General features: G+C 35.3%; 1 long non-coding RNA gene across 7 annotated transcripts in view; it reads right to left on the reverse strand.

Annotated features, from left to right (window-relative positions):
• Nucleotides 1-19,174, reverse strand: part of LOC135294981 (uncharacterized) — a 166,498-nt gene that overhangs the window by 39,617 nt on the left and 107,707 nt on the right. For 5 of the 7 annotated variants that reach the window (XR_010357020.1, XR_010357021.1, XR_010357023.1 and 2 more), the window contains 2 exons: nt 15,158-15,286; nt 10,893-10,969 (listed from right to left, as the gene is read on the reverse strand). This is a non-coding gene — a long non-coding RNA (uncharacterized LOC135294981). Of the gene's footprint in view, nt 1-4,543; nt 6,256-10,892; nt 10,970-15,157; nt 15,287-19,174 lie in introns of those variants that run through there. The other 2 variants (XR_010357022.1, XR_010357025.1) reach the window with 2 other exon arrangements.

The raw sequence follows: 19,174 nt of genomic DNA on the forward strand, positions 1-19,174 counted from the left end.
ACATTGTAAACTATTTCTTGGTGGTTTGCACATCCTGATTGGGAAGAAGTCTACAAATAGAGGGATTAAAAAAAATACACCCCCTAACATCTTCAAAAATTCGTAGGCCCTAAGCCTGCACTTTTGAAACTCAATGGCATAAACTCTCTCACTGTTCTACACCAACTGGAGAGGAGTTTACTTATTGAATTACCTCTCACAAATGTGCCATGGTAAGGTATTGGAAAGGGTTTGTTGGCTCTTATCATAATGGCACATGGAGCTCACAGGAGGTTTTAGCTCTTTGCTGATTGTCTACACTGAAAAACACAAAGCCAAATTCCAAGTGGGAAAAGCACATGTTATGTGTGCAAATAAAGGAACAAAAGCAGGGCTTAGGAGCACTGAGTGTTAAGTGATCCATGGAGGGGATCAGGATTTACATCTACCCTCATGCTTTGTCTCTTTGACCATTCACTGCAATGAAGATAAATGTTATCTTGTTCCCACTTTTACATCAGGAGAAGTAGCTAATGGCACGTAGAAAGAACATTGGTTTTGATTGAAATGCAAATAAAATACTTTAAAAGTGCTGCAGCACACACCTTTTGCAATATCAAAATCTCAGAACAGAGTAACAAAGATGGTGCCTGAATTATCAAAATCTCCTGTTTCAGAAAAATCTATGGCCTAATATATTACTCATTGAATGGGCAGAATTCACTATACTGATTTGTTTTCAAGAGTCCTTTTTCAAGGACTCTTGCAACAATTTAAAGAAAAAATCCAACAGTTTTAGATAAGTCCCTCCAACATAAATTTAAAAAAACACAAGCAAAAAACATCACTGAGGGTTATTTCATTAAAAATAGGAACAACAGAAATTTGTCATAATCTATGAATACTTATTGCACCCATAATGAAATCACAGAACTGTCCATAAACATTTCAAATATTTTCATCATTAAATAGCAGTTAATTATGTCCCACAGTGTTAAGAAAAAAAAAATTGAAACAAATAGTCCAATTATATAAAAAATTCTTTAACATTCAAATATAAGATATGTTCCAGTTCACAAAAAACTAGAACAAAAAGTTGTGGAATTTCATCTTTTAAAAATAGTCAGATCAACTGCTTTCACCCAAACCATATGCTGCATTTTCAGCTATCTCTTCAGAAGAGTACAATTATGAACATAAAAAGAATAAATGAAATGTTGTTCTCTCCCAAGCACATACCTGATACACAGATACGCAGATTTTAGTAGCTAATGATCAACATGAATATAACAGACAAGCAGAGCATTTAATAATTTAAAAGAATGTTCAAATATTATTTTCCACATACATTTACAGATCAAAACATGGGCTGGGTTGTGAAAGCATACGTAGCAAATGTTATTAAGTGATTTTTGGGGAGGAAGGAGAGGTAATGCTACTTATTTGATTACTGAAAGATAGTTAAAGAAAACCAGTTGTCATGTGGTCATGGCAAATGGTCATCAAATTCCTAATTTTTCCATTCTCTTTCTACCTCTTAAGCAGTAGTGCCAGTGTTCTCTTCCTCTGTTTCACTTTGCTTCCTAGCAAATGGGCTGCAACACTGTCTATACAAAATAGAACTTTCTGTAAGGCTTAATTCATTATTTATAAGCTACTTTGAGGTGTTCAGAAGAACAGCATACAGCAAATGAAAAGGAAGTGGAAAGTATCCAAGGATACAAATCCTTTGAATGCTTACAGCCTTTTCAGGGATTGCGAAGGACTCTTAATACATGACATTTCTTTTCTGAAGATACAGTCCATTTTTTGACCTAGAAATGTTTGTGATCTAGATGCAGTCATGTTTCCTGATTCCTTGGCATCTGTTTAACTCCAGTTTTACTAAACATGCAAGGCTCAGAGTTCCAGACCAGAATTTTGAACAGAAAGCATTCATCATACAGTATTTGTATGCCCAATATCAGTTCTTCATCATTGCAGAAGAAAATCATGTCACAACTTTTCACTCCCACTCTCTGTAAAAACAACTATTTAAAATTCCTAACATTTTCCCCATTTCTTATACAGCATTATTTGCTTACTTTGATTTACTGATGTTTCTGAATTTCTAAACTACTTTATCATTATGTAAAGTAGACAAAACTGAGATACTAAGTAATGTATAATAATAAAAGGACTTCCTCAATCAATTCCAAAAATAGTCAACTGTAATAAAAAGCTGTAAGAAGAAACTGGGAGCACAGAGATGAATAAGGGACAAGGAAACAAGATGGAAAGATTTTGATTTCTTTCTCAAAATCTACTGTTAAAATGTATAAAGTTATATGAATATTTCTTGTAAGTTGCTTTTGAAAATGGAACCTAGACAAACTCAACCTTTTTTGCATAAATATTTTCAATTTCTCCCTCTTTCTCTGATATTAGCTTTAAACAATAATTAGTACATATATATAATCAAAAAAGAAAAACAAAGAACTCCCCATACACAAGGTTTTCATAGTGGTACAGTTCCAATCATACTTCTAAACTAATTTAGACTGCCAATAACTTGCTAGAAAGGGAGATATAACTTCTCAATCTATGCAGTTAATTTCCAGTTCCTGTCTACAATTCCTAAGACACTGCAATTCTGTATCTTTAAAAGTAAATAATTTGCATTTATTTGCATAATCTAAAAAACTGCAAACAAAATACAAATTTGTGATTTTTCTTATTTTGAGATAGCAACAATTTGCAGCAATCAGTTGCCAGTACCTTGATTGTGTTCCATCCTTTTGCAAGTAAAAATATTTCTAATAAAATTTGATAAAGGACACAACAGGTGATTTTGAACATCAAGTCAGTTGTCCAGAATTTGGAATATTTTTCCTTATTTACATACAAAATAACTTGACAGTTATTAAGATATAAAGGAAAAATTATTTCTTATAGCAATCACCTATCAGTATTTTCATTTTTTACTGCTCTACAAGACCTCCTTATTTTCTTTATTTGCAGCTCAAATTTTAAAGGAAAATCTTTTACTGAAGAGCTGACTAGTGCCTGAATGTTGAGTGTAACATGGGAAGAGGCAATCCTTTACCTTCACTCTTTGAACCCATAACAAGCAGGCCAGAGTTTTTGTTTGCTTCCAGCATCATGTTACTCTGGATAAACCGAGAGTCTGGAAGCATGGAAGTAAATTGTTACAAGAAGGTGAGAACCCTTGGAGGAAGCAGGATTTTGTCCTCTTATCTGGACCCAGCTGATCATGCAGAAGTGGGAAAAATTACTGGAGAGCCCAAGAAAGCTTTCAAAGCAGGGAGAGATGGTGGCAGAGGTGGACAGAGAGGAGCCAGGACTCCACCCGTAAGAGAGACATCAGAGCTGAGGGACGGAAAACATTTTCTCTGAAGGGCCTGGAGAGGGATGTCTTAGCTCTGAGATGTTGAAAATTACTGCTGGTCAGAGAATAAAACATCTCAGTCCTACAGGGACGCAGAGGGAAAACACAGATAAAAATGCAATGGCTTCAAACAGGTTTGCCTCACTCTGAATTTTCTCTGTGTGAAACATTGCCATGTCACACTGTCTTCTACTAAAAGCATTACAGATTCAAACCACTCACAGTGTTTCGGGAATTCTCACCACAAGAAGGAAGGGTAGGGTCTGGTTACTGAGTTATGTCTCCAAAAGGAAATGTAAAATACTCTCAGATCATTATCCATGTCCTCAGCTCCAGCAATGCCACCTCCCATTTGCTGGGTTTCGCAGCCTGAAAGTCTGAAAAGCAAACTCAGAAACACTTTGAAAGACAAAAGACATTGAAAGATGCAAGAGCTGTAACCAGTGTATTCCTTCCAAAAATATAAACTGCATCTCCAAACTTTTGGTGCTTCCATGTCTGTTAAAAGAGGAAAAAAAAAAAGAGCAAAAATACTTGGAAAACTGAAAAGATATGAAAGTAGTTGGTTTTTGTTTTGTTTTTAAACAAACTTGCTACCTTAAGTTCAGCTTACATCTTATTTCCCTTATTTTCATTTGCCTTTCATACTGCATATGAAAAAGCTGAGTACAGTCACTCACTTCAAGAGGCTGTAGAAGTAATGCAGTAAAAAAAAAAAATCAAATCTAATGGTTTTGCAAACCATCAAACACCTCATTAAAAAACCCCAACAAAACAAAACTGAAAACATCTCACGAGTTCTAGCAGCATTTTCTATGTATGAACATAATAACAATAAGGATCTCAGCCCAGATTCATAATTGAAAAAGTTCTCAATGCACTTGCAGTTTTTAGCAGGTGGCTTAGAAATACAAAACTAAAACAAGACCCATTTCTATAAATGTCTATATCAGCGTATGATTTTGCATGCTACAGAACAGTTAATTTTTAGTGAGCTACATATTTTCCTTTGCTTTTTTTTTCAGTGTAAATTATCTTTGGACAAATACAATTGTAACACGGTGTGTGCAAAAATGTATACACTTGCATTCTCTGAAAAATAATATAAACCAATGAGCCAGACAATTTTCTGTGTACAGAAATGTTTAATATGACATTAAATTGCAAATGCCTAAGTTTTCTACTTCCCCATCAACCCTGTAACAGAATTTTAGCCACTAATTTACACGTATCCTGAAGTAACACTCCTGAAGAGTCCTTAAATAAGACTTAACAGTTGCTTTTTTCCCCCTATTTGTTTCAAATCAACCACAACTTCCACCATGTTTCAACTGCTGTGTTGATCTCAGTACAGTAATCATTGGTTCATTACTGATTACCATATAGAACTACTTTTAGATATTAATTTGAAACATCAGCACAAGATACCTTTAAAACTAATAGAAAAGTCAACAAATCATATGGTCTTGCCCTCTAATGGATGTCTTCACTCTGTTCTTGAGCATAAGTGATACTGTCCTAAAAATCTCTGTAACTCCCTTACTTTATGGAGACCCTAGAAATCTCTGCATTTCCACCAAGCACTTTCAATATCTCTTTTACACTGCCCCAAAGTTATTGAAATTCCAGTTCACTGTGTCAGAGCTTCTGTTTTGCAGTGGTTGCAGTCACCTGAAATTCAAGTTGGCAATTAATACAAATAATTTAAATGAATTTAAGGTAGAACATAGGATTATGGACCACATTACCCAAGGGTCATGCATAACAGACCCTGCATTTTTTTACCCAATTGCCTTGACCATGGTGAGTACAAAACAGAAACATGGAGAACGGAAAATGAAAAATTATCTCATGGAATATATTCAAGATGAATTAGTTTAATGTTCTGACACTGGACACTATTGTAATGACTAAAATTTCCCTTGTCATTTTCTATCACATCACTCTCACCTGTGGCAGAACATACTTTCACTGGAGGATGATGCAAAAGAAATGGCATTTAAGAACATTACCTGTATCAGATCATACACTCAGAGAAAAAGTGGCACTAATAATAAGCAAGATGCTTTACAGCCAGCTGTTTACTACTATTGTGATCATGAAGCTGTTTTGTGGATAACAGAGCTTGCATGATTTTCTGAAAGAAGTCTCTCTTTGTATTGACTGTATTTTTAATCATCCCTCTGCCAGTGCCAGATATTTACCACCAGCAGATCCCCAGTAATGGCAACCGGAAGTCACACCAATTTCTTCAATGGTTCATTGTCCTCTCCTCATAGAACTGGAAGAACTATGGAGCATGATACACTTCACATTGAGCAAAACAACATTTTAAAAGTCTGCAGAGATGGACAGTAACTTAAATAATTGAATGATTTTTTTTTTTTACCTCAATTTCAAAGAAAACAAGATATGTTTAATGAAGATTGGTTGTTGTTGAGTTTCCTTTTCTTCTTTTTTTGTGTTTTTTTTTTTTTGTTTGTTTGTTTTGGTGTTTTTTCTCGCCTCTGGGGAATACAAAAGTCTGGTAATCCTTTAATTCCTCACTCTGAACTTTGAGCTGCTTGAATAACTTTAACCAATTTTGAGACAGCAGGATAGACCTCACAGATCTGCTGTTTCCACTAAAGCAGTGAAGAAAAAATACCTAATTAATGCCTCTTCATAAGCAAAATACAGCAGAATATATTCAGCTTTGTCCTGGTATAAAGAATCAACGTCCAAACAAAATATTAAGAATGCCTTTGCCCACACAAAAACCAAACCCCAGCTGGAATTCTCACATTTCCATGCAGAACACAATCCAACCAAGAGACAAAAAAGGTAGGAAGTCATAAATGCAATTAATTTCATTTGTTGTCTGTAGATGAAGATCACAAGTACGGTTTCTGTAAAAAAATGCAGGTTACTGTCAAAATGATAAGTGATGTAAATAAAAAAATATTTCTCCCACTCTCCTTTACACAGATAACCTTCACAACAGCATAAAAAAATCTGAAAACAATATTTGTGTGTATAAATATATTCAATTGTGTGATATTTTGCTCCATGGCAATCACATGGAGGAAAGGCCAGTAGACAGATTACAGAGGAAGGAGAACTTGGCACGTTCTTACTCAGTGGGCCAAGATGTAGTAGAAGAGGACGAGTAGCTGGAAGAACTGTCACTGGAGTGTGATGCACTGGTCTCAATTTTTTAACTTGGGTAAGGCATAGCTGCTGTGATAGACCATAGCAGGTCTGTGACCAGGATACAGAGTGCTGCAGCAATTTATCTAAAAATTACACAAGACAGACTCTATAGCCACTACACAGCATGCTTTCTCCAGATGATGCTCCACTTACAGAAAATAATCACAGTGATTTAAGGAATGATTTTCTATCCTAATCTGTTGATATTTATTTGTAAAGAAGATACCAAACACACAGCATTCACATAAAATTAAGGATTTTGTCCAACTGCTGTACATTCCACCCAGGTATGAATCCTGATTTCAAAACCTGAAACTTTATTGCAGTAACCTACTAAGAAAAAGTTTAATAAGGTTACACTGAACAGTTTTGTTTCTTTCTGTTCATATCCATACACTCTGTCACAGTTTTGCTCTATTGGTATTGGACAATTTCTGGGGTATTTTGTTAATTGCTTTCAGCTCTCAAATATGACTGGCTTCACATCCAATACATCCGCTCTTCCTGCTTACATTCCTCAGCATTCAATTCTTAATCATTTGATAACTTAAATTCCTGTTTGAGAACTGCCACATGACTGCTTGCTGTGGTGTACAGGTTTTCTGTCATGACAAGGACATGTATTGAGAAGTTTACAACAGCTTCTTATTTCCCCCTCAATCTTAGAAACATTTGTTGCCATGCACAATTCAGTAGCTGCACAAGAACAAATAAGTTGATATACAAGTTACCCATTTGTGCACAGGGGACACCACTGGTCTGTAGTATCACCATATTTCACATTTGAAACAGAATTCCTAAAATGCTTGTATATTCTCTTCCTCATGTGTAAATATGTGTTTATTTTTTATTCATTGTGTAACTTTTTGAATCATGATTAAAAATTCTGATGTACAAACTCTGAAATTCATTGTAATGACTCCAACTATAAAAAGACAAATGCAAAACTTGAACTCCTAAAGAATGAAAAGACATTTCAAACACATTGCATGTTCCATGTCTGTTTCTATTGTAAAATTTCCAGGACAGATACTACCTATACCTGATCAGCCCCTATGCCTAAATATAACTAAAGCTGATTTAAAAAAAAAAAATCTCCAAAAAGCATGCCAGAATATGGCCTATCAATGAGTATGTCTCTTTAGCTGGCACACAAGCAGCAGGAAAAGATAGACTTTAAAATTTTTTGCCTCATCTCATGAAAATTTTATCATATTTGATAAAAACTCATTTGGTTGAATGAGGCAAGGCCATGAGGAAAACAGATGCTGCATGCACCAGTTCCTGTTATCCTTAGTTATCCACGTGTACCTGACCATGGGCTAGGAGCAGGGAATGCATGGCAGGATCAATGAGATATGTACCAGCTATGTCCTCAGATTTTAGGCAAAGGGCTTATTTATTATAGGCAATCTTCTTGTTGGTTGTGAAGTAAGAATTAGATTTTTAAATGGAAATTATCTCAAGGAAAAGTTACAAATGAATATACTTCAAATACAGTTTTGATTAGTGTTCACAGCTTTGGAGTTTAGCGATATAGTAAGGTGGTATTTTGTTTGCTCTTTAATCACCCATTCCTGAATAAGTTTGTGTCTCCCAGGTGACATGGTCCCTCTATTCATTACCCCAGTTTATAGATCTAACCTGGAACCAAATGCATTGTAAATCAACACCTTACAGCTCCTAAAATGACAGCAAATGTACATATTAAGTTGTACAGCATCTCAGTTCTTTGTAGTAGCTTGCTGATGCACGTCATAAACACTATATGAGAACCAGGTGTTTTCCCTTTTACAGGAAAAATATAGAGAATGGTCTAAAACCTTCAACAATGCATTACAAAATTGTGCTGCCTAAGTAAATTCATATTATACTATCTGTCTATAAGAAAAAATGCTAGGCAAAAGAAGTCATTGAAATTACTAGAAATATCTGCTGAAAAGAACAATGTTAACTTCGGCTGCTTTATTGGGGAAAGACAGAATACTAATACACATCAAAGTTAACTATGAAGCAATAGTATTTTTCCATTTCTGATTTTAAACGATGCTGAGTTTTAGTAAAATTGACAATTTGAACGATTGCATATGGAAAAATAATCACATTCTCACTGCAAAAAGAAATGTAACAACATGTAAGAAATGTTGCAACAATGAAAATTAGCAGTGAAAACAAATATGCAAAGCCTTGTGACTTAGATAAATCTTTCAGATAGGTATGGACCAGTAATCACACCAATTTCTGGTTAATAGCTGCTGTGAGAAGGGCAAGTCAAGGACAGGGGTCCCTAAATTCCTTCTGCCATGGAAGCCCCTTGATCATCAGACACTCCTCTTCCCACTGTCCATTCAGTCTCCTCAGAACCAGCACTACATCCTTTTTTTTTTTCTGGATACCTTCACTGACCACAAAGCCTAGTATATATATTCATCTCCTCACCCATCTGATGAACACACCTTCTATGTTCACATTTTTCCCCAGATTTGTTCCAAATTTTCCCTAAACCTGAAAACCTGAAGGGAAGGCAAGGTTTTGGGCTTCACCTCGTGGTAGACAGAACCTACCACCACCACCACAACCCAGGAGAGTGATGAAATTTATATCTGCTCATGTATCAGTAGTTGATATGGCAGTCTGGGAGCCTAATGCTTTGATGAAGTCTGGACTGGTGCTGATGGTGTGGGGAGGAAGATAAAAAGCCACAGAGCAGCAAGGATTAACTATGAAGAGCTAATTTGCAAATAAGAGCCATGCCCCATGGACACCGGAGCCATAGAAAAACAGAAAGTAACTTCTGGAACAAGAAGAGACTTCCAGTCAGAACAAACGCTCCATAGAGAAGGATTATTAGCACCCAAATAAGATCCAGCATTAGTCACAAAACAATAGCAAATTATAGCATGAAACTGAACCCATAAAGATCTAAACTTCCATTTATGTGAGTATAAATGAGGAAGCATACAGAAGCATTATCTGAATTTAGAGTCCAGTCTTCGCCAAGGCTATGCTCCCCAACACACTCTAGCTGGCATGCAATCATTGAGCATCTGAATTTGCAAAGGACACATAGGGGTCACAAAGCCCAACTCCCTGCTCCTCACAGGACTAACTAGAACGAAACTATTTGACTAAATGAGTTGTCCAGACACTTCCTGAGCTCAGGCAGGCTTGGTACCATAACCACTTTCCCAGGGAGTCTGCTGCAATGACTGGCCACCCTCTCAGTGAAAAACCTTTTCCTGATGTCCCATCTCAACTTCCCCTGAAGCAACTTCATTTCATTTCCTTGTGTCCTATCACTGGTTGACGAGGATAATGTAGTCTCCCTTCAGCTTCCACTTTTGCTCCCTCTCTCTGTCTGGGATGCCAGATTTATTTTACAGGCTATTAATAGCATATGGAATTAGTTGCTCTCCAGACCCCTCCAGGGTGGCTTGGAATTTAAAGCAAAACCAACAGTGAACAAGGCCACAGCAGAACTCACAGCCCACTCACCTTCTCTTTCCCCACACACTGATGTGACCCCATATCACATCCAGACACAAATTCTCAGAGCACATCAGCAGTGCCAACTGCTATTTTTGCACCCCATTAAAGACAAGCCCAATCTCCCCCAAAATTCAAGACACTAATTAATCACAGAAAAACCTCTACTCCTACAGAAAACAAAGTTCTTTTCTCTCCCATCTCCATGAATGCTGAGAGAAATGCTAGTTATGTTCAAGTAATTAATGTTATTTCATGCAAAAATAACATTTAAATATAAAAGAGAAATACGGACACAGGAGCCAAGATGGACCCACAGCTGCAGGACCTCGACAACATCTCCAGATGCACCTTCTGCTGCCTGCCAGCAGTGAAACTGGAAAAGAAGCCAGCAGAGGTGACACCAAGGAGTTAGCAGCAGCCCTGCCTGATGCTGTGAGAACAAGCATTGCAGAGTTTGGCATCTGGTCCCTACTTTTGCCAAGTATGCCCTGTTTGTTTCCACAGCTGTTAAATGTGTTTGCTCAAAAAAAAAATTAAAAAATAAAAGTAAAAAAGAGAAAAAGGGGGAATAGCAGAAAGAGCGAGCAACTGGAGATATGCAAGTGACTGTGGGAGGAAAGATGTAGACAACATGCAATTTATTCCCAGATAACAATTTGCTTTAGAAAATGTATTTCTAGTTATTAGGACAAGTCTGAGATATTCTTAGATGAAATTCATGCATACATTCATATGGCATATTTGTGTTTACATCTTCAAAACACTGTAGGCAATTATCAGAGGGTTAACAAATGCATTTGCTGTAAACAACTTTTCCCCACTTTCTATATATATTTTAAATTACCTTGTAATAATCTGCTCCATCCAGCAGAGAAAATTATTTTAGGCAGACTGAAATCTGCACTAGTCATTCCACCCTACCTGAAGGTAAAAGGATACAAAGTTAAAGATTATTGTTAAGTGAGGTGACTCCTTACAAATCCTTCCGATGTGAGAGCATAAATGTATTTTATGAAACAAAGCAGCCATTAAAAACAGTAAAATCACAATTCTCTTGAATAAACTAAAAAAAATATCTTATTTTGAAGCATCTCCTTTCTAGCTTTAGCTCAAAACAAAATAAAATTTAAGAAAATAAGGAATTGCATTTAAGTGAATGAAGAGACTCTAAATATTTAGACTTCAAGAAGAACAAGTAAGGTCAATGCATCACTTTAGGATGCAAAAAACATGTCATATTCAATTTCTGGCTAAATCTTATCAATTTCTTTGCTTCTGGCAGTGTTTTGGTCTTCACAGGGGAATAATTTCTGGGTTTATTAGCATAACTGACCCTGTTTTACACCTGTGAAAGCACACTTTGTTAATATGGCTAAACAGAATGCATATTCAGTAAAAACATGGCCTCTAGATATATGTGAAATATTTATTTACTGAAATTCAGTTACCCTCTCCTAAGCAAATATAAAGATATCTTGAAAATATAGTTATAAGCTAAAACCATGTGTCTCATGCTATGATACTAATTTAGAGCTTAAACAAAATCAGTTTCATAGAGGTTTGGTTTGTTTTTTTTTTTAATAAAAGAGTCTCTAGTAACCTGAAGCCTAATAAAACAAAGTAAGTTTAAAAATCACATTGAGTATTTAATCTCTGCTGGAATGCACTACACAGTTTTATCCATTCTATATTTTTCATAATTCATTTTATTTATTTTTTTCTTTCTTTCTTGCAACAGCAAAGAAATTTCTGCAAATTTAATTTCACTGAATTTCGCTAGCTGGAATAAAATAATTACTCTTGTTATCTCACATTATTTTCCAATTTTAAACAAGGGAACAATGTCCTATACATCCAATTTTTCTCTCTTTTTACACTAGTTTTGTTGCACACCTAGCGATAATGGTTTCACCGAGAAAGCTCTTACAAGGTATCTGTACACTACTTTGTACCTGGGCCTCCCTACATCTTAGTATGGGTGGGGAAAGAAGGTTGTGTGGTGCAACTCAGTTTCCAGTACTGAAGGAGAACTCCTTCAAGACACTGGTTAAGATTGTCCATCATCCCCCTCAGTTTTAAGCAATAAAGGATCTTCCCATCAAGCACAGGCCTATTATGATGGCAGCATAAATTAAAGTCGATGCCATTATAACTTGTAACTAATTTGTTCCACAGACGTGTTCTGGCACAAACTCTAACCCATGTTCACACCCATTACTGGCAAGGAAGTAAGGCCAGATTCCCACGACCAGAAATGGGCACTGATATGCAAGACTCACACTGCTCAGACGAATATTTTGTGACCTATACATTACAAAGATGCTTTGCAGAGCGTTCTAGGTTAAGCAGATAATTAAAGTATTGAAGACAGCACAAATTCTGCCATGGATATATTCATGGGTCTTTTTTCTTCCCACTTAACTGTGATTTGAAATAATTATCATGATTGTTCTTGCTGTTCAATGGGGGATAAGAAAGTCTCAATAGAGATTTTGTGTCTGAAATCACTTCAATAAAATGGTTATTCAGAAATAGCTTGAAACTGTCTTATCTTGAATACATGTTGGAAAACTAGTTAATACAAGCATTTATAGTCAGGGAAGGAATTCTCCTTCAGTACTGGAAACTTGTCATGATTTTTTCTTCCCTTTTTAAATTTTTTTAATTTTTTTACAAATTGAAGACATTGTTTTGAGTGCTGTTTATCCAGCAGAAAGCAAGGGTGTATAATGTTCATTCTGTTCTAAAGAGTAAGTCCTAGAAATGTCAAAGTCCTCTCTAAAGCCTGGTATTTTTTAAGTCCCTAAATAAACATGTTTTATTACTACTTTGACACCTGTTTGCTCCCTTTAAACAATGCTGTCCATGAGTAACAGGACTTGATTTATAGACCTTCCAAAGAGGGTCAGTGTCTCAGAGCCAGATTGGAGGCACTTGTCGCATTTCCATAAAGTTTTTCACATAATGTACACAGTAACATCTCACTGCTTAAGTGATGGCAGTCAGTTTTTCTTTCCTAAACATGTGCAGCTTATCAGCTATGAAACCTGGCTCTCACATCTGTGGAGGTGTTGATAATACAGACCCTCAACTAATCTGAAACACAGGCTGCTGGAAGAAGAGTGCTAGCAGGGTCTGCCACATGAGATGATATCGTGTCTATTTGCAGTACAAAAGTTCAAGAAGTTTCTCAGAAGTGGGAGAAAAACAAATTTTTCTTCTTGTTTTTGTTGAGGAGTTGTAGACTTGGGCCATCTGAAGCCCAGTAAGGAATCTGCAACTGAAGAATATTTATGGATGGACCTAGGGCCTGGTGGTTGGATGGGGAATGGCGAGAGGGAAAAAATCTTTGATTTCTCTGTCTCCAGACAAAAAAGAAATGTGGCATGCAGACCATGATGCTGTTGTTGCTAAAATAGTTTATGCTACACCCAGCTAAACACTGTCTTGGATGCTTTTCTGGAGCCTGACAGAGTAAAAAACTCCACATGAATATATTGTGACTGAATTGTCTAATCAGATGCTTGGCTCCTCTGGCCAGTACTGGGCAAAAACTGTAAAGATCCAGGAAGATTAGGCACTCCTCCATTAAGGCCAGTAACCCAGCTTTGATACTGTTTAAAGTCAGGCAGTGTAGTCAATCTGATTTATCTTTAAATTTTCCAAAACTAAAGTAAGAGAGAGTTTGTTTGAAAAAAGAGCAAAGGAGGAGTTAGTGAGCTCTTACTCTCATGTCCCCAGCTACTGCCTCTCATTTTTCTGCCTGTTGAAATAAGTTTAAAGTACATCTCACATTTGTCTTCCCTTTAGCTGATGTTAAAAGAGACATCAAGTGTCATCAGATGTTCTGTATTGGACAGGTTTTTAGTCAATGAGGGACGAAGCATCAACAACATCAGTAAAGTGCATTCAGAGAAATAAGACTAACTCTGATGTGAAATCTTTCAAGGGAGAGCCCTGCCACCATTTGATATGCACTTGTGGTTACCTAGATTGTAAATTTGGGCATCTAATTTTAAGGACAGTGTAGAACTGTCTCCTTTCAAGCATATAAATTCTTATCTGCCACAGAAAATGCTAATTCAGGTTATTATTTCCATTCCAACACAGATTATAGGACAAGAGAAATTAACTAGAAACTGAAAAATAAATTCAGCATATATATATATCAAAAACCACCTTTTTATGCAGAGAATAATAAATAGAATAGCCTGCAGACAAAGTTGTGGAGGCAAAAAGCACCAGTGTCATTCAAGAAACAATTAGATATCATCCTTGGGAAAACAGCTTACTACAGAGAATATGTCTTGATGGACAAAATGACCTTTATTCATTCTCCAAAATTCTCTCATGTGGTTATAATTCTAGTGAAGAACATTTCACCATTTTGGCCTCAAGCAATGTCAATTCTTCCTTGAATTACCCCGTTCATCAGTTCACTGATGAGGGTGATCCTTTTTTATACCATAACAAAGACTAAACAATCACCAGCCCTGTGTCATGACATTACTTTGTGTACATAATCAAAACTCATTTTCAATCCCATGGCTGTACCTAGTCTAGTACCCAGACTAACAGAAAGTTTTACAGGCATCTAAAAAGAAAACAACAAAAATCTTCTCAAGGTTTTAAAATTAACTGGAAGAAATTCTCTACTCCTGGCACACAGCATGCACTTTTAAAATGAAAAACAGAGGAAAACAACGTAAATCTCCCTGAGAAACTTAAGCAGATTCATGAAGGTCCTTGTGACTCTCTAGTTGTCACTAAAATAAATCTTTGAGTATTTTAAGTCGTTGTTATTTTTTCAGATTTTTTTTAATTTAATATGGATAAAAATTAAGATAAAATTAAGCATTCTAAAGGATTTTTTATAAGGTGTAGTGACTTGAGACATTTTGAGTGAACCCTGGGAAAATGGTGAGTACTACTAAAAATAAGGAAAAGCATAACTTATCTGTACCAGCATAGTGAGATAAGTAGAAACACAACACTTGGATAAAAGGAACCTTGATGATTTAACACCAGGGGAACCTGGTGTTACCTATAAAGCTATGCATTTTTTTTTTTTTTTTTTTTTTTCTTTTAGAACACTTGAGTCATACTCACAAGTCACAGGAACTCTGGAGTAATTTGATGTTTTCTACTTTATCCATTGTTTCAGGAGGTACTTCTGAGCCTGCTTGCACTGTCAAATCCCACTGAAATACAGCATTTCACAGGACTGGTTCCACATACCTAGAGATGTAACAAAAGAAAAGATGCATCTGGAAATCCATCCCTAAAGAGTATCTCTGTAGTTCTCATCAAATGTCACAAATTGAAGCTCAAGGGGAACTGCACGGCAGGAGTGCAACCTTAAACAGCTGCAAACCTGTTGAGAAAAGTGGGTGTTCAACAAAACATATAAATTCAAGCTAGAGTATATTGCAAAAATATTTTGGACTATCCACAAAAAAAAAAAATTCTGAGATTTTAGAGTTTTGCTAAGTGGTATGGACTATCAAGCATAAACATTCACTTAGTCTAGGTTAAGAAATCTATTCATATTGCTATGTTATAAAAGATAATTTATGAAACGACAAAATATTTATAGTAAAAATGTTTATGAGTAATTTAAAATGTGAGAAAATTAATTCCTCGAATTTCTCCACATTTTGTTAAATTTGATTAAAAGGTCTAATACACTGATGCTATTCATCAATAAGATACTTTTTAAGTGTTCAGGCTTTAAATATGTGGAGAATTTTAGTATTTTATAACTTTTAAGAACTAAGTTGAAGTTTAATAACATGGAAACATCAAACCATTACTTTCATTGTGTCACTGCTACATATTACTGTTACATTGAAAAAATCATATTCTGTCACACAGACTATTTATTTTCAAAATATAGCATGTAACTAATATCAGAAAAGACAGCAGAAAGGCAACATAAATTTTCTGTGAAATCCTTTCAAAGACAATTTTCCTGCATACAGATTAATATCAGTTACTAGGAGTGTGGGCATTCTGAAAACAAAAAAATATCCCTTGGCATATTATGGTTTCCACCTGCTTAATCTTCATGTGTCTACTACTGGAGCTTAATTTCTCTTGTTATTAGAATTTGCATCACAGACTTTTCTGCAATAAAATGATTATACTTCGAGATTCACACTGGACCCTATCACAAATTATTTGTGCTGCACTGCTTGTTCTTTAGATTTTATTCATGCTGCCATCATTTTTCAAGAACTTTCCACAAATGGACATTTATCCATGTTGTTCAATTACTCAAGCAGTCTATTAATTTACAGAATCTCTGAAATGGACTTGTGTTGGCACAATTTATTGCTTTAGAGTCTCTCCATAGCGGAACATTTACCTAATGGTGAAGTTTTTGTGTCACTAGTCACCACTTACACAAGGTCAGCACCAAGAAACAAGGTTTGCAGTCAAATTCCTGAAAAATACAGCTGTCATCACCGATTTTAGCACTAGAATAATTATTCTGTAGTCACCTACAGCAAACCTTATTTGCATAATATTGAGATACTTACTCATGCCATTATGCAATCAAGTGTTCTCTTCAGAGCTTTTTTTTGTTCCCTTTCATTTCAGACTCCTCACCCAAAAAACTTACATAAATATTTTTAAATCTCCAATATAAACACCAAATTTTGTAGTAATCTAGTAGAAAATCTGTCCAAGGCAAAAATGTGTCATTTATAGTTTTTAGTTACTGTTCCTCAAATATTATAGAGTGTCAGTCAAGTTTTTACCCAATATATTAAAATGTAGCTTTTTCTCAGGAATATGTTTTCCTATTTAGGGAAAAACAAATAATCACCTCATTAAGTAAAGAGTGTAGGACTGAGTATATCCCCCTCTTTACCTTCTGGAAGATCATTTCTGCTGTCCTTTGTTATTAGTATCTTGAGTTTGCATAACCCTGCCCTTTCTAAAAGGCTAAATGAAAAGGCTGGAGAAAGCTTTCTGAAAAGGGAACCATTTTAATTTTTCCCCCTATACTTCAGGCATTTGAAAAATACCATCTTTTTATAGTCTTAAAAAAAATTAAATGTTACAGCTAGTCAAAAATGCTGAAGACACATTTCAAAGGACACATTTCAAAGGATATTTCAACCTTAACTGAATTTCTGCTACACCTTTATATCTACAAAAACTGGCTTTAAATGTTATATAAAGTAATACAGGGTTTTCTCAATGTAATATTGTAGCACTCTCTATTGTACCCAAGGGCACGGTCTAAGGTATTTTCTCAAGAGAAAGATAATAGTTAAGAGGTTTTTAAAATTAACCCTGTTTCTGCTTCTATGAATCTTGTTGACTTATCTAAACAAGAACCCAATGGCCATTTCCATAGTGAAATTTCTAGGTACATACTGGATATTTCCAATACTAATTTAAAAGTCAAAAACCCACTCACTTCAGTGGATTTTCACCAAAATATCTATTAGCACAAGCTAATAAAAGGTAATCTCTAGTGTAAAACAAAGGGGATAAAAACAATACTACTATTCTATGGGCAAGTCCCTTTGCTCACAAAAGATTTTTAATTCATTAAGGATTTTCATTGGTTGGTTGGCTTTTGTGAGTTACCAATTTTGTGAAAAGAAAGAATTTTGTTTTTCAAAGGCTGATATCTTCAAAACCAGATTCAGACAGCATTGTAAATTGGAGAGGTATTCCTTTTCAATTATTTTGAATAGCACATTAAAAAGCCTTTTTCTGCATGGACTCATGCAGAAATGAGTCCATGCAGAAGTTGCATGAAGTCCATGCTCGATTTCATGGAAAAAAAAAGACATTTTGAACATGTCTTGTGATACATGGCCAGATTTTCAGAGTGCCAAGGATATAACAGCTGTCCACAAAGAGGAATTAGATCTCAGTGAACCTCTGGAGCCTGAAGCCCAACTGAATCTTGGGTTCAGGCTGAAATTTGGAAGACATTGCAGTTAGTCTAAGTAAAGAAGGAGAGCGTCTAAATAAATAGCTTTAATTAATATCTGAAATTATTCCCTTATTTTGCATAAACAAATATATTTTTAATGTATAAATCCATATTATCCCCTTGTTTTCTGTCAAAGGTTCTACCCAGCTGAGAACATATGAGAATTCTCCCTTGAAAGATTGACAAAGCCTTGGAGTACAGCCATCCTTTTGGCTGGGTACCCACAGGAAATGTCCCTTCAGGCACTGAGGTCCTCTGCTGAACTTTCTTAACTGTTTTCTCAAAGGTATTCCAAAGCATGACATTTTAATTCTATATCCTCGTTATATATTATACCATAGAATTATATCTGCTTGCTTCACTCAGCCCTGAAAGGGTAATATGAGCTACAAAAAAAAGCCTTCACCCTGAAGTTTCTATATCCCATCACGTTACTCTACAAGTTAGTCCTCAAAATATCAATGGATCATTTATTTCACACAATTTTTATAACAATTCAGGAAAATCAAACTGCTGATGTGTTTTACAAGCACCTTAATCTATTTTTTATTAGTCAATATTACAAGTATGAGCATCAAACACTTTGAGTTGCAAAGAGCATTTTGTACCATCATTCCAAAAAATCAAAACACCATAACTCACATAAAAAAGGAAAATAACTGACTATATTTCTTTATCCTTTAGCAACTATGGTTGGTACCAATTTTTTTCTCAAAGACTAAACAATTTCTAATCTCTGCTTTAGTTATGAAATTTTCCAAAAATATTAAAAGAACAAAATTATTATGTTTTGTTTTCTGTCAATACCAAGAACTCACAGGCTAATATTTTCATTTAGGAAAGCTGATTAACAGTGAAATTGCATTCTCACACTCACTTATTGGAAGAAGGCTTCAAAATGTAACAGACATTGGAGTGGGGGTTCTATATAAAAACTTAAAAATCAATTAACTTTATGGAAAAGCTATAATTTTTCACTGGTAAATCTTCCTTACATGTTAACAGTATCACTTTTCACTGCACTATGTATCATGGCCAAAAAATAAAAAGATAACTTTTTTTTCTCTAATTTACATTTTGCCAAATTTCAGAAGTAATACCTCATTTTTCATAAACTGCTTTTATAATCCTGAACATGAATGTACCTGATGATCTCGCAGTCTAAA

This window comes from Passer domesticus, chromosome 2 (assembly GCF_036417665.1).
Source record: "Passer domesticus isolate bPasDom1 chromosome 2, bPasDom1.hap1, whole genome shotgun sequence".
In the NCBI taxonomy this organism is placed as follows: Eukaryota; Metazoa; Chordata; class Aves; order Passeriformes; family Passeridae; genus Passer; species Passer domesticus.